This window comes from Elephantulus edwardii, unplaced genomic scaffold, assembly GCF_000299155.1.
Source record: "Elephantulus edwardii isolate Elephantulus edwardi_28Jun2011 unplaced genomic scaffold, EleEdw1.0 scaffold00072, whole genome shotgun sequence".
NCBI lineage: Eukaryota > Metazoa > Chordata > Mammalia > Macroscelidea > Macroscelididae > Elephantulus > Elephantulus edwardii.
In genome coordinates this window covers 8,225,010-8,242,747 of record NW_006399822.1, presented here as the reverse complement: position 1 = coordinate 8,242,747, position 17,738 = coordinate 8,225,010, and the positions used below count along the sequence as shown (strand labels likewise).

General features: G+C 46.3%; 1 protein-coding gene across 1 annotated transcript in view; it reads left to right on the top strand.

Moving 5' to 3' along the window:
* WWOX (WW domain containing oxidoreductase) overlaps nt 1–17,738 on the top strand; it is a 1,021,576-nt gene that overhangs the window by 497,974 nt on the left and 505,864 nt on the right. The gene's annotated exons all lie outside the window — the stretch shown is intronic.

Genomic DNA, 17,738 nt, shown 5'->3' with positions numbered 1-17,738 from the left:
TACTTATTTAGTCTCTCTGCTGAGCAAATCATTGAGAAACTGGACAGTATTGCAGAGGCCAGCAAGCCCCACGTCACTGGGTCAGGGGGATGTCAAACAGGAGGTCTCTCCTATTCTCCTCCTGTAACTTCAGAGAGCAGACGGTTCACTCATGAGTTGTGGAACTTGATATGGTCCAGTGATGATGAACTGGATCCTCCAAAGAAACGCCCCTTATATCTGATTGGCTGATCACATCATGGAAGCAGTTACATCACTACATACCTGCCAGACCATATCATTGGGAAGGATGACACAACCAGGTTGATAACACACCATAACCAGCATAGCTTGAGACCCTCTGCACTTGTCATTGGAAACTGGGAACTGACCCAAGAGGTAGAAGGTGCTTCTTTGTAGATTTTTCCGTCCTCTGAGCTGGGAGTTGAGCAAAGATGCGGAGGCCCCACACCTGGTTGAGCAGGGCGGGCAGGAGTTTCTGACCTGGAAGTCCTGCTTTCTTGCTGGATGCTCTTTTCTCTCTGAAGCTCTGTATCCCTTTCTCACTGCAAGCCTGGCTCCCATGGTGTCCTAACTGCCCAGGACCTTAGCACTCTGTATGCATTACTGCACTTGGCAATTTTAAACACCTGGAGGGGGTCTGTTGATCCTTTCATTGGCAGTAAACCAGGATTTGGCAAGGCTTAGTGACTTGCTCAGGGCCTCCTAAGTGGCCAGCAACAGAGACAGGAACCTTAGAAACCTACGCTTCTTTTTACTTATTTATTGGTTTGTATATAAAAGTTCCTATACATTGTGTTTCACACTATTTCATTCAGTCATTCTTGTGCTTTTTTTTAAAAAAAAGTTATCAATCTCTCAGTTCCCTCTCCTTCCTCCTGGTCCCTCTCTCCTCCCCTTCAGCAGCTCTTCTTCCTTCTCCAGCACCATTTCCCCCTCATTTTTTTTCCTCTGCTGTGGCATTTGCAAGACTCCACCTCTGGCCTTGGCTGTGATAAGACCTGCCCTCTCTTGTCTCTGCTCCCTTTGTCTGGCCCTACCTGCCTTTTCTGAATGTCCCTGTTAATTGCACTTGACTTTTGGGAGGAGAATGGCACAACCACTTGACACTACCCTAATGGACTGGCTTTTCCAGGGGCCACTCAGCTTCAGGCTGGCAAAGCAGGAGGAAACTCAGAGGCAAGACAGAGCCTGCCTGATTCCAATAAAATACATTAGAGCTTTTCTGGTCTGCAGGCTTCTCTCCCTCACCCTCTCCTTTACTTTGTCTCTCTCTCTCTCTCTCTCTCTCTGTTGGGAGCGGATGTTGTCATTTCTGGGAATTTACAGTAAAAGGAGAAATGATTAGGTGATTTCACAGTTGTAGCTCCTGATAGCCAGAGAATTTTTGTGCTTTTTTTTTCATTTCCAAGCCATAGTCTTGAGTATGGGCACAGAACCTTGAGGAATAATACCCAGAAGACTTGAGTCCACGGCAAGAGGATTAAGTAATTAAGGATTAAGTAACCCACCAGCAGCCATTGTTGTTGTTCTGTGGTTATTAGGTGCTGCCCAGTCTCAAGTATGACTTATAGTGACCCTACTAATAACATTATGCTCTGAACCAAGTCCTACCCTGTGCCATCCTTATCATTGCCGAGTCACTTGAGCCCATTGCTGCAGACTCTGTTATCAATCAGTCCGTCTCCCCATCTTGAAAATGGAAAAATTAAGCTGAAATGTCAAGTCCACTGTCCAACAGTTGCCATTTTTCTGGGTAAATAGGAACAATGTAATAGGTACACCTGTTCATTTAGGGCTTTGAATGGCTTCTTTCCTACTCGCCTCACCCCCACCCCCGACAATGTCCACCCCAAGTACATTGAGTCAGAATCTAGACTTACTGAGATTTCAACATAAAGAATCACTCAAGGTTTGGTAAGAATCACGTGTGATCTTGTTGAAATGCAGATTCTGATTCAGTGTCTGAGGTGGTGTTATGAACCATTAAGTCAGGACCAACTCATAGTCAACCGGACGAGGGTCACCAGATAGATATCACCTTTGGGTCAGGAGCACAACTACCTCATGGCCTTTCCCACCGGAGTTCAGTCTTGGACCCTGCTGGGACCACTGTGGTCAAGTCAGTCCCAACTCTAGACAACTCTCCACCTGGTTTCCTAGGCTGTGAATATTAATGGGAATGAACTGCCTCTTCTTTCCTTCATGGAGCAGCTGCTGGATTCAAACCACTGACCTTTTAGCTGGTAATCGAACAAATGACCCACTACAGCACTAACACAAATACCATCCAAAACCAAAGCCAGACATGGACTTGGATCTGATTTTCCGAGACCCTCCCTCGGGTTTCCAAGGCTGTGGATGTCAGCAGGAGCTGACTGCCGTGAGTGTCCACGAGTGTAAAAATCACAGTAGTATGTTGTTGTGTGGCAGTGAGTTAAACCATCCCTTAGCTGTCCTTCCTTCGTGCAGGTTTTCAGAGATAGTAAATCACACAGGAGGAGACTGCCCATCTTTCTTCCACAGAACATCTGGTGGATTCAAACCATGTGCCTTTGGGATTGCAGTGTAGCTTCTTACCACTAGACCACCAGACCTTCTATTAGTATATATAATAGAAAAATGAGTTATAATAATTCTATTTTTTTTCCAAGTCTGTCTAGAGTTAAAAACACGATGACAAGCACAAAACCCAGAGCAGGCTGGGAAAGCAGTGAGGGAGAGAGGCCACATGGTGAACGTGGGCCTGCTCCAGAAAGAAGTTTGTTTCCTGGGATTTCAGAATGACCCCTGTTGAGAACAAAGCTTTTCATCTTGTGTTTATTTTATTTATTTTTTTTCCAGGTCTCAGGGTCACTGCACCCCCTTCCCTCCCATCCCTAGGGAGAATTTCCTAAAAGAAAAAGGCACAGGATTCCCAAACCCAAGCCAGACACTAATGCAAATATGACAATGGACCCCAGCTCGGGTAGAGAAGGATCCTTTTTAATTAGGAGCCTGGGAGGACATACCCTGTAATGGCTTCACTTGTAGTGTCAGGGCTATCAATATCAGCGCCTTTTTCATTAATAAACTGGTGAGTCAGAAAGCGGCTGGAGCCTGAGCCCACACCCCTATCCTCTCCCCCTTCCACCCTGAGCAGTGCTGCATCAACAGCAGCCTCTGTGCTCTAAGGGGGGGGGGGGACAACATGCAAACCAGCTGCCTACCATAAACAGGGAGAAGACAGGGGCCAGGCAAGCCAGTCACCCTCCCCCAGCCGCCCCAGCTCGCCAGGGACCCAAGCAAGAGGTAGTTAAACGGCCCCTGAGATTGCGAGTGACTCGGGGAAGGCCTGGGTTTATGTATGGATTAGCACCGTGATAGACCCTGAGTAGCCAAAGACGAAGACTAATTACCTGACAGAGCTCCCCTCCGCTCGCCTGGGTCATTGAAATTAATTTCTGCTTTCAGGCCTGGCAGAAAGCAGCTGCGGAATTTCAGTTCAATACTCAAATTAACGGGGAGCCAGAATGATTTCTCTGCACAGGCAGCATTAGAGGAGTGGGTCACCAAATAGATCTTGATCGCAGACACCCAAAGAAGGATTAGGCCTCCCCTTTCATCAAGAGCCCAAGTCCTTGGAAAAGTAGGAGGGGTGGGAGGTGGGAAGAGCAACAACTAATTTATTGGAGAGTTAACACTTAAATAGCCTGTTATGTTGGGGGTGACGTGTCTAGATATGAGGACCCTACTATCCCCCAAATAATTTACCACTGACTTCTATTTAAAAGGCATTAAGGCTGCGGGGCTTTGTGGGAAGGACGCCATGACAGGTCACCTTTCGGTGGACTTGGGAAAAGGTTCTGTCACGATGTGGTTTGAGATTCTCCCTGGACTTGCCGTCATGTTGTGTTTGTTTACTCTGGGAGTAGCCTCTGAGAACATCCAAAAGTTCACCAACGGTGGCAAGGCAAGAAGGGTTGCTCATTTTCCATACCAATGGTGTTTGATGGAAAGAGATAGGAGGATCTCTGGGGTGAATCACTACTACGTATCAAAGGGTTTGGAGAACATTGACTAAAGAAGCATTCTTTCTGTTAGTGAAACAACAACACAGTCACCTACCACTACTATAGAAGTCTGTGTTATGTGATGCTTACTAAAAATAAAACTAAAAAGAAAAGGAAAAAAAAGGCATTAAATATGTGGTTACTGTTATGTGCCATGGAGTCAGAATCAACTCACAGCTAACCCTCCACCAACTCACAGCTGACCCTCAGAGGCTATAGATTGCAGTGGAGAAGATTGCCCATCCTTCTCCCACAAAGCAGTTAGTGTGCTTGAACTGCCTGCCTTTGGGTTGGCAGTGCAACTCTTTACACACTAGGCCACCAGAGCACGCACGTTAAGTATACAGCCCTTTGCTGTTGTTAGGTGCTGTTGAGTCAAGTTCAACTCCTGACGACCCTATAAGCAATAGAAGACAACCTTGTTCTATCCTGTACCATCCTCGTCATCTCTGACACACTTGAGTGCATTGCTCCTGTGTGTAGCCACCACACTGAGGGTCTTCCTCTCTTTCACTGACCCTCCCTCCACCTTTCATGCCTGATGTCCCCTTCCAAGGAATACCTCCTCCTACTAGCAGCATTCCCAAAATATGTGAGAGAAACATTCACCATCTTTGCCTCCAAGGAGTACCCTGGCTGCACCTTCTCCAAGGCATATCTGTTTGTTGTTCTGTCAGCCTGTGGGGTATTCAGGACTTTTCTATCTGACCACTACTCAAAGGCAACAATTCTTCTCTCCTCCTTATTCATCGACCAGCTCTCAGATGTATAGCAAGTGGTTGAAAAGACCTTCCCTGAACCAGGTGCACCTTAGTCTTCAAATGGACATCATTGCTCTTCAGTATTTTGGAGAGGCCCCTGATGACAGGCTAGTCCCATGCTTTATAGACCTCCAGACTGCAATTCCTAACTGAATAACAGATGTGTGCTCCTATTCCATTGCCTCTTGTGTTGTCAGTAAACTGTCACCCTTTTTTCTAGGATAAGGAGATAGTGGGATGAGGGTCAAGCTAAGCTGAAATCAGAACCCAAGGCTTCTGTCGCCAGGCTCATCTTTGTGGTCCTTATGCTGCCTGCCTTCTTTGTGTCGTTTCCCTTCTCACTGGAAACCCCCTGCCATTTCAGCACTCTGACTCTTGGTGATACTCCGTCAGCTTTACAAGGCTGTAAGTCTTCACAGGAGGAGCCCCTGATGGATTCAAACCACTGACCTTTGAGTTAGCAACCCCACACATAATGCACAACCGTGTCAGGGCTCCTCAGTGACTTAGTGGAGGTGAACCACCGAAAGCAGTGCCTCAGTCTGCACTTAGGGAATGAGGGTGTGCCTGGCACCCCTGTCGCTGGTGCCCACGCTAGGTCACAGTGACCTGAGAGGCAGCAACAGAACCACAAGCTCATGGTGTGCCAAGCCACATCGTGCCCGCTCGCTTCCCCGAATGGAACGGGACACAGGTGTCCAAAGAAATGGCAGTACTCACCGTGTAGGGAATGTTTGCCGTTGCCAAACTCATATTAAAAAAAAAGTCTCAGTGAGATGTTCTAAGTTGAGGTACTGGGCATCAGGGTGAGTGCCTCTGCAGCGGCACTGGACTTGAACTCCCGCCTGCGTGCCCCCACATGCACAAGGGGGCTGCGTGCCTCCTTTCACTCTGCCCAGTCACCCAGGAGTAGCAATTAGGGCCCTTCTAACATGGCCAGCTTTAAACCCGTGACCTCGAGGCGGGTCACTTCCATAGCTCATCCCCACTCCCCTGAGCATCCCAACCCCCGGCGGAACCGAGAGGTTAATCAGCCCCGCACTGAATCTGCTTATAAGGCTGTTTCACGTACAATTTTTATATCTTGGCTCCTAATAATGGTCCCATTATAAATGATTGTCTCACTGTGATATACCGGTTCCTCGCCTTCGAGGAACTGATTTAAAAGGAAGCCCTGGACTTTTTTGTGCTCCTGGAGTTTATTCACACTGCTCTTTGCTGGCTCAGCAGCTCAGGAGGTGGAGGGGGACAGCCCCTTCTCCCCCCCCAAAAAAAAAATTCTTCCCAGCAGGAGACAGTTGCCTTAATTAGTAACCTCCAGCGCACTTGATATCTTGATAATACTTTATGAGAAAAAAAAACAGTCTCTACTTCTGCTTTCCCCCCACCCCCTCTGATTGTCCCAACCCAAGTTTCCTATCAGACAGCCTTGAAAATGGACAAATGATCACCTTCTTTATTCCTGAAGCCATACAATTTTAATTCTTTGTGGGGTGACATAGGAGAGGTCTCAGGGGGTTTATGGCTTCAAAGAGTGTATTTTCAAACAAAATAAAAAGGAGAAGCTTTTCCGACAGGTATTACTGTCGGTAGGGAGTTAGGAAGCTCTGGTGGCCTACTGGGGAAGAAGTTGCCCTGCCAACCCAAAGACACATGGTTCAAATCCACCAACAGCTCCATTGGAAAGAAATGGGCAGTCTCCTCCCATACAATTTACAGCCTCTGAAAACCCACTGAAGGCTCAGCTATGAGTCAGTTCCTCCTCAGTGTTACTCAACAACAGTAGGGAGTTAGTGCCGCCAGCACAAAGCAGGGCTGTTCAAATCCACCAGCTGCTCCTCAGAAGAAAAATGAGCAACCTTTCTTTGTGTGATTTGGTGTCTGACAATGTGCTGGAGGGTCAGTTGGGAGTTGCTTCTGGCTCGACAAGAAGGAGTTTTTTGAGTTTTACTGTGTGTGGGTTGTTGTAATTACCTGCTGTCGAGTCCGTTTTGACTCCTAGCAGGCTGTGTTTGCAGAGTGCAGACAGCTCCGTCAGGAACTCAAAGCGAGGTGTACGAATCTATTGCTAGGTACAACAGAACGGAATTGATCCGTTGGACAGATGTCCAAAACCAGGAACGTCAGATCCATGCAGGGATTACCAGAGACAGTAGTGCTTTGTGAACTCTTTGTGCTGGTACTTAGAAGTGCGTGAACAAGCTTTTGATCTTGGGCTTCAATGAGTTAAAAAATCTACAAAACTGAAGGAGCAAGGAAGGGTACACTCAGCTGCTATTAATAAATCATTTGGGATACAATGAGCCTCCATTATCAGTCTCATTGCTCTTGGAACCCACTCCTAGCTGCCTCGGTTGTGAATAAGAGAAATCTTTGTTCAAGCTACGGAGTAGAAAAAGCTAAGCACCAACACATATACCGGCTCAAGTTCAAGAGCCAAGGCTGTGATTGGTGTGGGCTCCTCGGACCTGAGGGTTCTGACCGTTTCATCGGCAGTCCCTTTCCTTCCTTTCCATTGTTGACCCAGGAACTTTCCCCTTGAAGCGAGCAAAGGTAACTAGCCAGCCACATCTTTAGGTTGAAAACCTCACGTTACGGCCCTGGAGTAGCCCTAGTCAGTGTACATTCTTGAATGGGCCTGTACAAGTGATTGGACAAACAAATACCGTTCATTTATTTGTACTATGGTGTTCTTTCTGAAACCCATGGATGGACGGTTTTATGAAGGCGACTGGGGTGCTTTATTGTTGTGGGGCTTTGAATGCTGACCCGACACAAGCAATTCAAGGGAGATAACTACCACCTGAAATCTTAGTGCTCTCCTTGTCACCTTGCATGCTGACTTGCTCTATATTTGCAGCAGTGCACATGCCAAGGCACATAGTGGAGCCTTGCTCATGTTGTCCCTGGATGGTGCACGTTGTTAACATGCTTGGCTGTGAGCTGAAAGGTCGGAGGGCCGGGGTTATGCAGAGACACCGCAGAATAAAGGCCTGGTGATAGACTTTAACGGTATGATGGAGATCTTCAGTTCTGTTTCCTAGTGAGAAACAGAAGGTCACCATGAGCTGGAGTCATCTTGTTGGCAACATTTATTTTTCTGTATATACAAAGTGTCTTTTTGGCTTGTATGGGGTGGGGTGGACCAATGAACCTCTGTGTGTACGCAGCTCTATGCTTGGCATGTTCACCAGGACATTTTCACTGCCATTGTCCTGTGAGGATAGGCATGTATTTCTCCATTACAAAAAGAATAGTGATTCTTGATTGTTGTTGTTGTTGTTACTGTATACTATCCAGTCAGAACGGATCCATATCTGACCCTCTGGAGCGTTTTCAGAGGCAGTTAATCAAACAGGAGGAGATTGACCATCTTTCTGCCACAGAGCAACCAGTGGTGGCCTTGAACAGCATGCCTTCAGGATTGCAGCGCAGCTCCTTGCCACTTGGCCGCCAGAGCTCGATACTGTGTTAGGAGGAAACCAGGAAGAAACCTTAGGGTAGAAACAAGAAAAGAGTAGCAACAATAAGAAGCTAAGCCGAGTAAAATAAGCATCTCATTTCTTTTTATTTTAATAGATTATTACTTACATGACCATAATATTTCTCTGATTTCTTCAGGACATACTTTGAAGATGAAAAGGTCTGCATATCTGCTTAGCACTCTCTTTGTCTCTCAAAAGAGCATTTCCCATCTATTTTTTTTAAGTGCTTATAGTTCCTCCGTCAGTTCCACAAGCTGGAGCCCGTGCCATACTCCAGAGAGACATGGTGTGACTTTTGTCACTTGCTTCCCACTGTGGTCCACCACGGTGCTGGCAGGTTCCTTGATACCTGGCCTCTGGCTCAACCTGGACCCTGAGCCTCGTATTAAGAATGCAGGACACTCCTGTGCAAATGCATTTGTCATGTACAGGTTGTTCACTCTAGTCTTTGAGATGGTGCAATTAGCATATGTTGTCATAGTGATGTATTTATTATAATGGAGGTGTTCTCAGGAAACCAGATTTAATAGTTTTAAATCAGAGGCCAACATGGACTTTCAGGAGTTCCATTCACAGTAAATTTCATGCACGGTGAAAGGTTATGGAATGGGTTTCCATGCCACGTCTCCCTGGCCTCACAAATCTCTGGGCCTACAAAGGTTCCACTGGGGAGTTTAGCTTCCCACCTCCCCATGTGAAGAGAGAAAATACCTATATTTATGCTGTGACCCACACAACACACCGCCCAGTGGAAATGGAATGGAGGAATGGGGGTGGGCTCTTGAGATTATGCCCTAGGTCCTCAGAGCAATGTGATTCATCTTAATGGAGAGACTCAAAGCCTGGGATTGGCAGGAAGTTGGCTCTTCTGGTGTTCAGTTGATGACCTCTTGTCTGCCAGAGCTATTACCCATCTGTTCAGCTTTCCTAAGCACAACGAGGGTAGACCTCCACCCCAAAGGCCCCCCTTCCTTCCTCTCCAGAGTCCTGCAGACAGGAGCCTCCACACCGTTCATACCTTCCAGTCACCACTGCACACCACCTTACCTTCACCTCCCTACCGGAGTGTGTGCACCCCCCGGATCCTTTCACAGGGAGAGCAAAAGAGAAAGGGCGCCCGGTGCCAGAAGGTGGTGGGTCCTCTGTGTCCACTGAGAAGATATAGAATGATTGGGTTAGACTTTTAAATATCCGTGACCCTCAAACTAAATTCACACAGCTGCTCGATGTCTTACTTTGGCAGGAGAAAAAGCCCCATGGAGGAGGGACCCCATGCAGGTCCAGGGAGTGGTAGCAAATTGTTGAAGACCTCACCAAGGATTGATGAGGACGACGCTGTGCTCTGTTTTTTACTCTCATCCAGTGTCTGGGGTTCGACTCTCGCCTTCTCTGTGTCCACCTTAGCTTCTGCTCCTCAAGGACCTCAGTGTCTTTGCCTCTGGAGACCCAGCTCGCCATCCCCCAGGCTGGGTTCCCACCTCCCCGTCATCCACCAATGCAGAGGCTGAGCCTGTGCATGGCTGAGGATGGTAGCTGCAGTTTCTACACCCGCAGGAGAATCTTTTCAGTGTCAGAGTGCATATGCTTTGGAATTAGACACAGCTGAGAGCAAATTTGCGTTGGTTGGACATATGCCTTGCTTTGTCTGAGCCTTAGTTTTGTCATCTACAGAATGGGGACATTGCTAACACTTACACAGTATAGGTCAAGTGGCACGGGCGCAGAGATGGCTGTTGCTATCAGGTGAATTAGAAAAGTGGTTATTTTTCTCTACTCTCAGGTATAAGAACTATGGTGGTACATTAGGTTAAGTATTGGACTGCTAACTGAGAGGTTGGCAGTTCAAAGCCTACTAGCTGCTTCGAGGGAGAAAGATGAGACTGGGTGTTCCTGAAAGGATTTCTAGCCTAGAAAACCCTCTGGGCAGTTGCACTCCATCACGTAGGGTTGCTGTGAATCAGAATTTCTTCAAGTGAGTGGGTGGGTAACAGCAGGTATGAGCGTGTCAGTGGGCATTTCCAGGGTTCTTTTGAAGCAAGTGTCTATAGGGCCTCATGAACAGCTAGCACCAGGAAGGAAACTTGAGAGCAAGGCTCTAGTTTATTTAAAGTAGGAAGCTGCGCTCACGTGAATGACACATGCAGTCATGAATGCTGCCAGCAGCAGTGAGGAGAGCCCTGAAAAATTACCTACTCTGCACAGCGATGCCTGACCCACCCCATGTGCGTGTGTGTGCGCGCGTGTGCGCCCATGTGTATGTGTGCATGTGTGCATGGCCAGTTGTCTCATTCTGCCTGTCTAAGCTTTTCCTGATGCACATCAAAGCAAACACTTTGACTAGGTGTCCTAATGACACTGTCACCAGTGTCTCAAGTTTTGAAAATAGTGCAGACTTTCTTAAACTAGGTTCCAGTAATCCTCCCTTGGAAATGGTAGTTGTGTTTTCAGAGAAGTCGGGACGGGGGAGGGGGGAGAGAGAGAGAGTGATTGATTGAGATTATTATTATGTATCAATCACAAGGAGCTGTTTTACCTCCCAAAGGCAGGTTGTTCCAATCCACCACATGCTCCATGGGGGAGAGGTGGACAGTCTACTCCAGGGTGATCTGAAACCTCTGAAAACCCACTGGAGGGTCAGTTCTGACTGGACAGCACACAATAGCACAGACCACCAAGGTAACCATGTAAGCACGACACATGAAAATGGTCAGTTTGGTTTGCATAACTCTGTGGTTTTCACATATTGTTATGGGTCAGAACTGACTCATGATTGACCCTCCAGCAGGTTTTCAGAGGCAGTAAATTGTGTGGGAGGAAATTGCCCATCCTTTTCCCAAGGAATAGCTGATGGATTTGAACCACCAGCCTTTGGCTTGACATCACAGCTCCTTACCTTTCAGCCACCAGAGTTCCACATAGTTTCCTAACAGTCTTCCATCTAACTGACAAGGTGGGCCTTACTGACCTAGGTTTACAAACAAGGGGACTGAGACCCCAGCCACCAACAGTGGATGCTGTGACCACACCTCCTCCAGGCAGCAGGCCTAAGAGTTGGACCATGGTCTCACTCCTTGTTCTCTGCACCTCCATGTCCTGCTTTCACTGGCTGGTGGGACACTGGACATTCAATTCTGTATGATCACTTAGGATAGAAACATGTAAAACTCTACAGAGCAATGCCTCCCTTTTCTCAGAAATTGAGATAATAGAATTGGCCTCTTCTCCTCAGTCTGTATCTTGAGGGAACAAGTAAATTAAACAAGTAATTATATCCATAATGTTTTTAGAAGTTAGAAGATTTAAATATATGAATCTCATCTGAGCACACAGCCTTTTGTCTGCAGCGCTTCCTGCCAAAAGATCTCTTGACAGGAAATAAACATTAAAATAATCTCTAATCCCTTGTCTGGCCTATTACCATTAACAATTGATGCACTTTAATTTTGTGGGATTTTAACTACAAAATGGAACGGCTAAGTAGTGATAATTGGGTTTGGAATTATACGGTCATTTATATCAACAGAGAAGAGAAGCGAGAGGCTGGGAGGGAGTGATTAATTATTTACTATTTCCTGGCTGTGGTTCCTATTATAGAATGTTCTGATATGTTCTGCTGTGAACAATTATCACCAAATAAAAGTAAACAAATCTGGATGTGAAGCCTTATTTAGACACGAGTCTATATTTAGGTGATGTGGGCTTGGTTTCCACATACCTTGTGTGCTATGCAGATCCCTGTTGTCAGGTTCCTACTCTTTGTGTCTTTAATTCTAATTATCTGTGTGCATCTTAAGCTCCAAAATGCCCAACCTGGGCAGACACCTTGGCTTTGCAAGGAAGAAAACATTGACTCAGATCTGGTTCATTGTCAAAGACCCACTGGAGCAGAGGGGCAGTGTTCTTCTGCAAAATGTTCTTCTTCTTAGTTACCAACCAGTCGATTCAGACTCACGGTGACCCTGCACTGGAGCTGCTCCATAGGGTTCCCATATTCTTGACTTGAAAAAGCAGCTCGCCCCTCCTGTTTCTGGCACCTCTGCCTGTATTTGAACTGCTAACCTTCCAGCCGGTGGTCAGACACAACTGTTTGCACCACTCCAAAATTCCTTATTTTGCATTATAACAACACGCACGCCTCTAGTGTCAGATGAGTGGTTGTTATTTATGAAGTGCATTGGCTAAAATTGAACCTGGATCTCCTGCATGAAGGGGGGTAATTCCACCCCCTCTCCCACCAGTATGCCTGAAGCTTACGAGATGAAGTCTCACCATTCTTACCTTTAAGATGCATCCTGGTTACGTTCCCTCCAAGAAAGACTTGCGCGTTCTTTTGGCCCGAGATAGTTAATATTCTTCTACAACACAACAATTCAAAGGCCTGGCTTCTTCTCTGTCATCCTTATTCATTGTGCAACTTTCAGATGCGTAGGAAGTTATTGAAAAAACCATGGCTTGGATCAAGCAAAGCTTAGTCCTGGTGTTCTTGCCCTTTAACACTTTATAGAGGTCCTTGAACAGTAGATTTTTCCCCCGTGCGTTGCATCTTTTGATTTCTTAGCTGCTGCTACCATTGACATTGATTGTGGATCCAAGTAAAATGAAATCTTCGACAACGTCAATCTTTTCTCCTTCTCTTGTGGTGGTGCCTATTGGTCCAGTGGTGAGGACTGTTGCTTCCTCATGTTGAGATGTGACCCTTCCTGAAAGCTGTATGTAGTCTTTGAACTTCTGCAGCAAGTGTTTCGAGTTGTCTTCACTTTATGCAAGCAAGATTTTGTCATCTGTTTAATAACATGTTTGGGCATGCTATTGGGAGGGGCAATCCTTGGGATAACGATATCTTCCTGGGAAAGGTCAACAAAAGAGGAAAACTCTCAATGAGCTGGAAAGACATTGTAACAACCATAACGGACTTGAGCATGCCTGATGAAGGTCCTGATGATGGTTCCAGATAGGGCCAATCCACATGTCTTGCTCTATGAATTGTAGTGGACTCCAAGGCACCTAGTAACCACTCTCATCAAATCTCCCTAACAAAGTGATAGTCTCTCCCTCCACTAGTGCCTCTGGAGTGTCCTCCTTTTATCTTTCAAAGTACCCTTTGCCTTCCTAGCTCACAGGACCCACCGGTATTTGAAAAATGACAAGGCTCTCCTCTTGGGTGGATGGAGATAGAAAGCATCCTGCGAAAGATAAATTGAGAACGTTTTTTTCATTCCCGTACTCTGCTCTCACGCAGGGAGCAAAGAGCACACCACTGCCACCAGCTGCTTTCTCTTCCCCAAGGGTTTTCACTGTGTGCATTGAACACACTGTCAGCTCGTGCAGCAAACTCATCTGTGTTGAGGCTCATTGGTATGTTGTTAATTGATCTTCATTTCCTATTATTTCACCTCAAAGCAAGCACATCACTCACCATCAGGGAGGTGTCTATCTCTGCCTGTTACTTGTTGGAAGTGCCTGGTCTTTTTGGAAAATTTCATTAAACTTGATTCCAGAAGGCTTTCCCCTATCTGTTGTCGACTGCAAATTGTGTATTTTAAAAAAGAAAAATGACAATTAATATAAAGATGTTGTTGTAAGCAGGAGGAAGGTTGTTGACTTACAGAATGAGTAGTATATATTAGACTTGCCACCCTTGAGCCCATCTCAGAAATGCACTTCACAATGAGTGAATGGAAATTCAAAGTCTCTGTAAATTTTCATTAAAATTAATAATAATAAAAAAGTTTTAAAATTCCAATACCATTTTAAAAAAAGAAAAAAAAGAAATGCACTTCAGCTCAAGAAGAGTTCTAGTTTTTTTGTGAAGCAAGGCGTTGGGAATGTTTGCAGAGGTCTGAGGGTTGGGAATGGAAGACTGTCCCTCCTGACGAATAAAGGCACCCCTCCTCAAGGTGCTACGTTACAGCCTTCATCCCACAAGAAACCACTCAATTCACCTCCTTGAGTCAAGCTGATCTTCCAGGGAGTTCTCAAGAGGCTATAAAATGCACTCGAGGAGAGCCCTCCTCTTTCTCCTGAGAAGCTGCTTGTGGCTTGGAACCGCCTGACAGGCGTCACCTTTAGATTCAAAGCTGAAGTCTATATGCAGGACATCATCAGAGCTCCCTACAGCCTTCACTCATCTCTCCCCAGTTTCCAGGGCTCCTTCCACATATGATCAGATCACTCACAAACAAGTCAGGGCTTTGTGTCATTTTTCTTAGTCCTCTAGAAGGTTTTGCTTTGATTTTTGGCTGCTTGTTGGTATTGCTATTTCGAGATCCTGGGTTAAAGCACACCACTGCTGTCAAAAAGATGAGGGTTCGAATTTACCAGCTAGCTGCTCAGAAACCCTTTGAGGTAGTTCTATTCTAACAGGGTCACCCAGAGATGAAGTCCACTTGGATGGAGGAGGCATGGTTTGGGATTTCATTTATTGCCCTGCTGATGGCATAGTTCATAGCGAGATACAATAGTAACCTACAAGCTGTACGTCTCTGGCATTTCAATTCCTCCAGTCATCTGGCAGGAGAGAGACACACAGGCTCCTTGATACCCCATCGAGGGTCACTTGTTAGTTGGAACCAATTTGACTCCAGTGAGTTTTTTAGTTTGACCAACAAAAAGGATATAATTCTACACATGGTAACACTTTCAAACCAAAGGGTAAGATTTCACAGTAGAAATCCTCTTCCAGCATATTCCATGTCCTCTTTCCAGAAAGGAACCACCATGAAAGCTTTCCTGTGGATTCTTGGAGAATCTTGATGTGCATTTACCATCCTGTATGGATATGTACAGCCTTGTTAAAAATTCATGCCACTGAGACTATTGAATACAATTTACTCATTACTGATCTCTTTCCTTTAATAAAGCCTTGGAGATTCTGGGGGGAGAGTGCCTGCGCCTCCACCCCTAATGTGCCCTGACTGCATAATATTCCGTCACGTGGATGCACAACAGTCCATTTCTTCATTCCTCCATTGACAGGGGCTCTGGCCCAGACCATGTTTTGCTATGAGACATTAGTCAGTAATGCACAATCCCCATGTCTATCTTATCTCCTTGCCCCAGGATAGCAGGAGGATCATTCTCCAGTAGCTGATTTGTCAGAACTGTGTGCCTCTTTGAAGAGGTATTGCTCGCTTGCCCTTGAAAACAGTTGTGCCCATTTCCTTTCCACCGTGCCTACCTGAGAGTGCACATTGCACTCCAGAAGTGACCTACAGAAGCAGGAGGCAGACACAGAGTGACGGTGACAGGCCCAGCAAGTCAGCTGGCAGCCACTTCAAACAGTTATGTTGCTATCACATGAAGCGACCACTTCAGAACACCCTGTAGCACAGTCCCCAAGCGTAGCAGATTCCCCCCCCCCTTTTCAATACATCACATTGATTTTCTGTATGACTTTATCAGCTTAATACAAAGTGGGATTGAACAGTTATTTGTCTGGATTTGACCATCCCTTATCAAACATTTATGATTTAGCTTTCGCCACGGCATCTTCTTGTAAGGCGTTTCTTATTTTTATCTTTTTCCGTAAAGGTAGGATTGTGTTGACAGCCCTGCCATAAATCTCCCTTGAAAGAGACATGTCTGTGTAGGATCGGAGAGAGGGTGAGGACCTGTGTGTGTGAGACGTGTGGAGGAAAGCTCCGAGGAGGGGCATTGTGGCTACGGGGCACATTGTTTCTGGATTCCTCCTAATAGCACGTAGCACATGCCTCTAGGTTCTGAGTTTATTAAGATCAGACGTGTGCTTGGGGTCATAGTGAAGTACCACTCTAAAGGGGAGAGGTGTTCTCCAGTAGGGAAGTGAGGTCACAGTCAAGGGCCGTCTCATCCTCCTTCTGTCTATAACTCTGCTCTGTGCGACTGTCAAGGTCAGTCCAATATCTCCACCAAGTCGGGATTTTATCTGTATTGGAGGGACCAGAAAATAAAATAGCCTGTAATGAAATCCATCGTTTTGTTTTTCATTTTCTCATGATCTGCTAGGGACCTCTGGTGGCCTAGTGGATGAAGAGCTGCACTGCCAACTCAAAGGCAGGTGGTTCAAATCCACCAGCTGCGCCGAGGGAGAAAGGCACATAATCTCCTTCCACATGATTGACAGCCTCTGCAAAACCACTGGAGTGTCAGCTATGATTTGGTTCTGACTTGACAGCAGATCACAAAACAACATGATCTACTAAGACATCATGTTTGGAAAAGCAAGGGATCGTCAGAAGACCCTCAAGCAGATGGACTGTCACAGTGAGTTCCACAATGAGTTTAAGCATGGTGCAGATTGAGAGGATGGCCCAGGATTGGGCAGGATACCTATGAGTCAGAGATGACTCAATGCCACTAACTACAGCAACAGTAATACTGTTCTAGCAGAACTTACTAATACACATATTTATATCACCCCTTCTCAGTGGAGATTCGACCAACAGGGGCTTTTCTGTATTTTGTCCATTCCAGCACTTGACACACAGTAGGCACTTTGTAAAGAAAGTGGAGGAAGGAGAGAGCAGGAAGGGCCATCTGAATGTGGATTAGCTTTTATAGCTGAGGAAGCTGGGTCTCAGGGATCTTCTTGTTTTGTTTTAGTGACTCAGCAGCCCCCTTGCCCAGTACTCGTATCATGTAGCACACAGGTACTGAGCACCTGGAGGCAGCGTGGGCCTGTGAGCAGGGCTCTGGGGCCGGACTGTGAGTGTCGAGTGCTGCTGTCTCCTCATCTGGCTCCCCACGGCACTGACTGTGCATCCTTGAGTGGTCATTTGCATATGAGTGCTTCACTTTTCTCATCTGTAGTAGTAATATCTCACCGGACATTTGTGACAAGTAAATATCTGAGTAAGAACCTTACAGGAGAAGGGGTATATCGTCCTTGTAGTGTTATGGTTCTGTTGTGTGCTGCTGCTGCTGCAGTTGGTAGCTGTTGTCTCGTCTGTTCCCACTCAGGTCACCCCAGGTGTGCAGAGTAGAGCTGATCCGTAGGTGCTTAACGTGTACAGATTTGACAAGTGCACTTCAGCGACTTCACGAAGCACATCAGGTGGTATAGTCACCACCACTCTCCATTTCCAACGTTCCCCATTGCTCTTAACAAAAGTTCAGCGCCCCTCGAATCAATGAGACCTCCTTTTCTCCTGGTAGCCACTTGATCCTGGCAACGATTAATAAAATCTGTTCTCTCAACACTTGCCTAATCTATTTGGTGCCTGGCTCATTTTACTAAACACAATGTTCTCAAGATTCTTTCCCCTTGTACAACGGGTCAGGATTCATTTCTGCTACTGGTCGAGTAGTAGCCCACTGACTGCATGTCCCACAGGCTGTGTACCTAGTCCTATTTTGGTAAATATTCGGCTGTTCTTGCTCAGGCTCAGTGAAAAGTGCTGCAGTGAATGTTTATGTATTTGTTTGCATTCCTCCCCCTCTCCCTCTCCCTCCCCCTCCCCCTC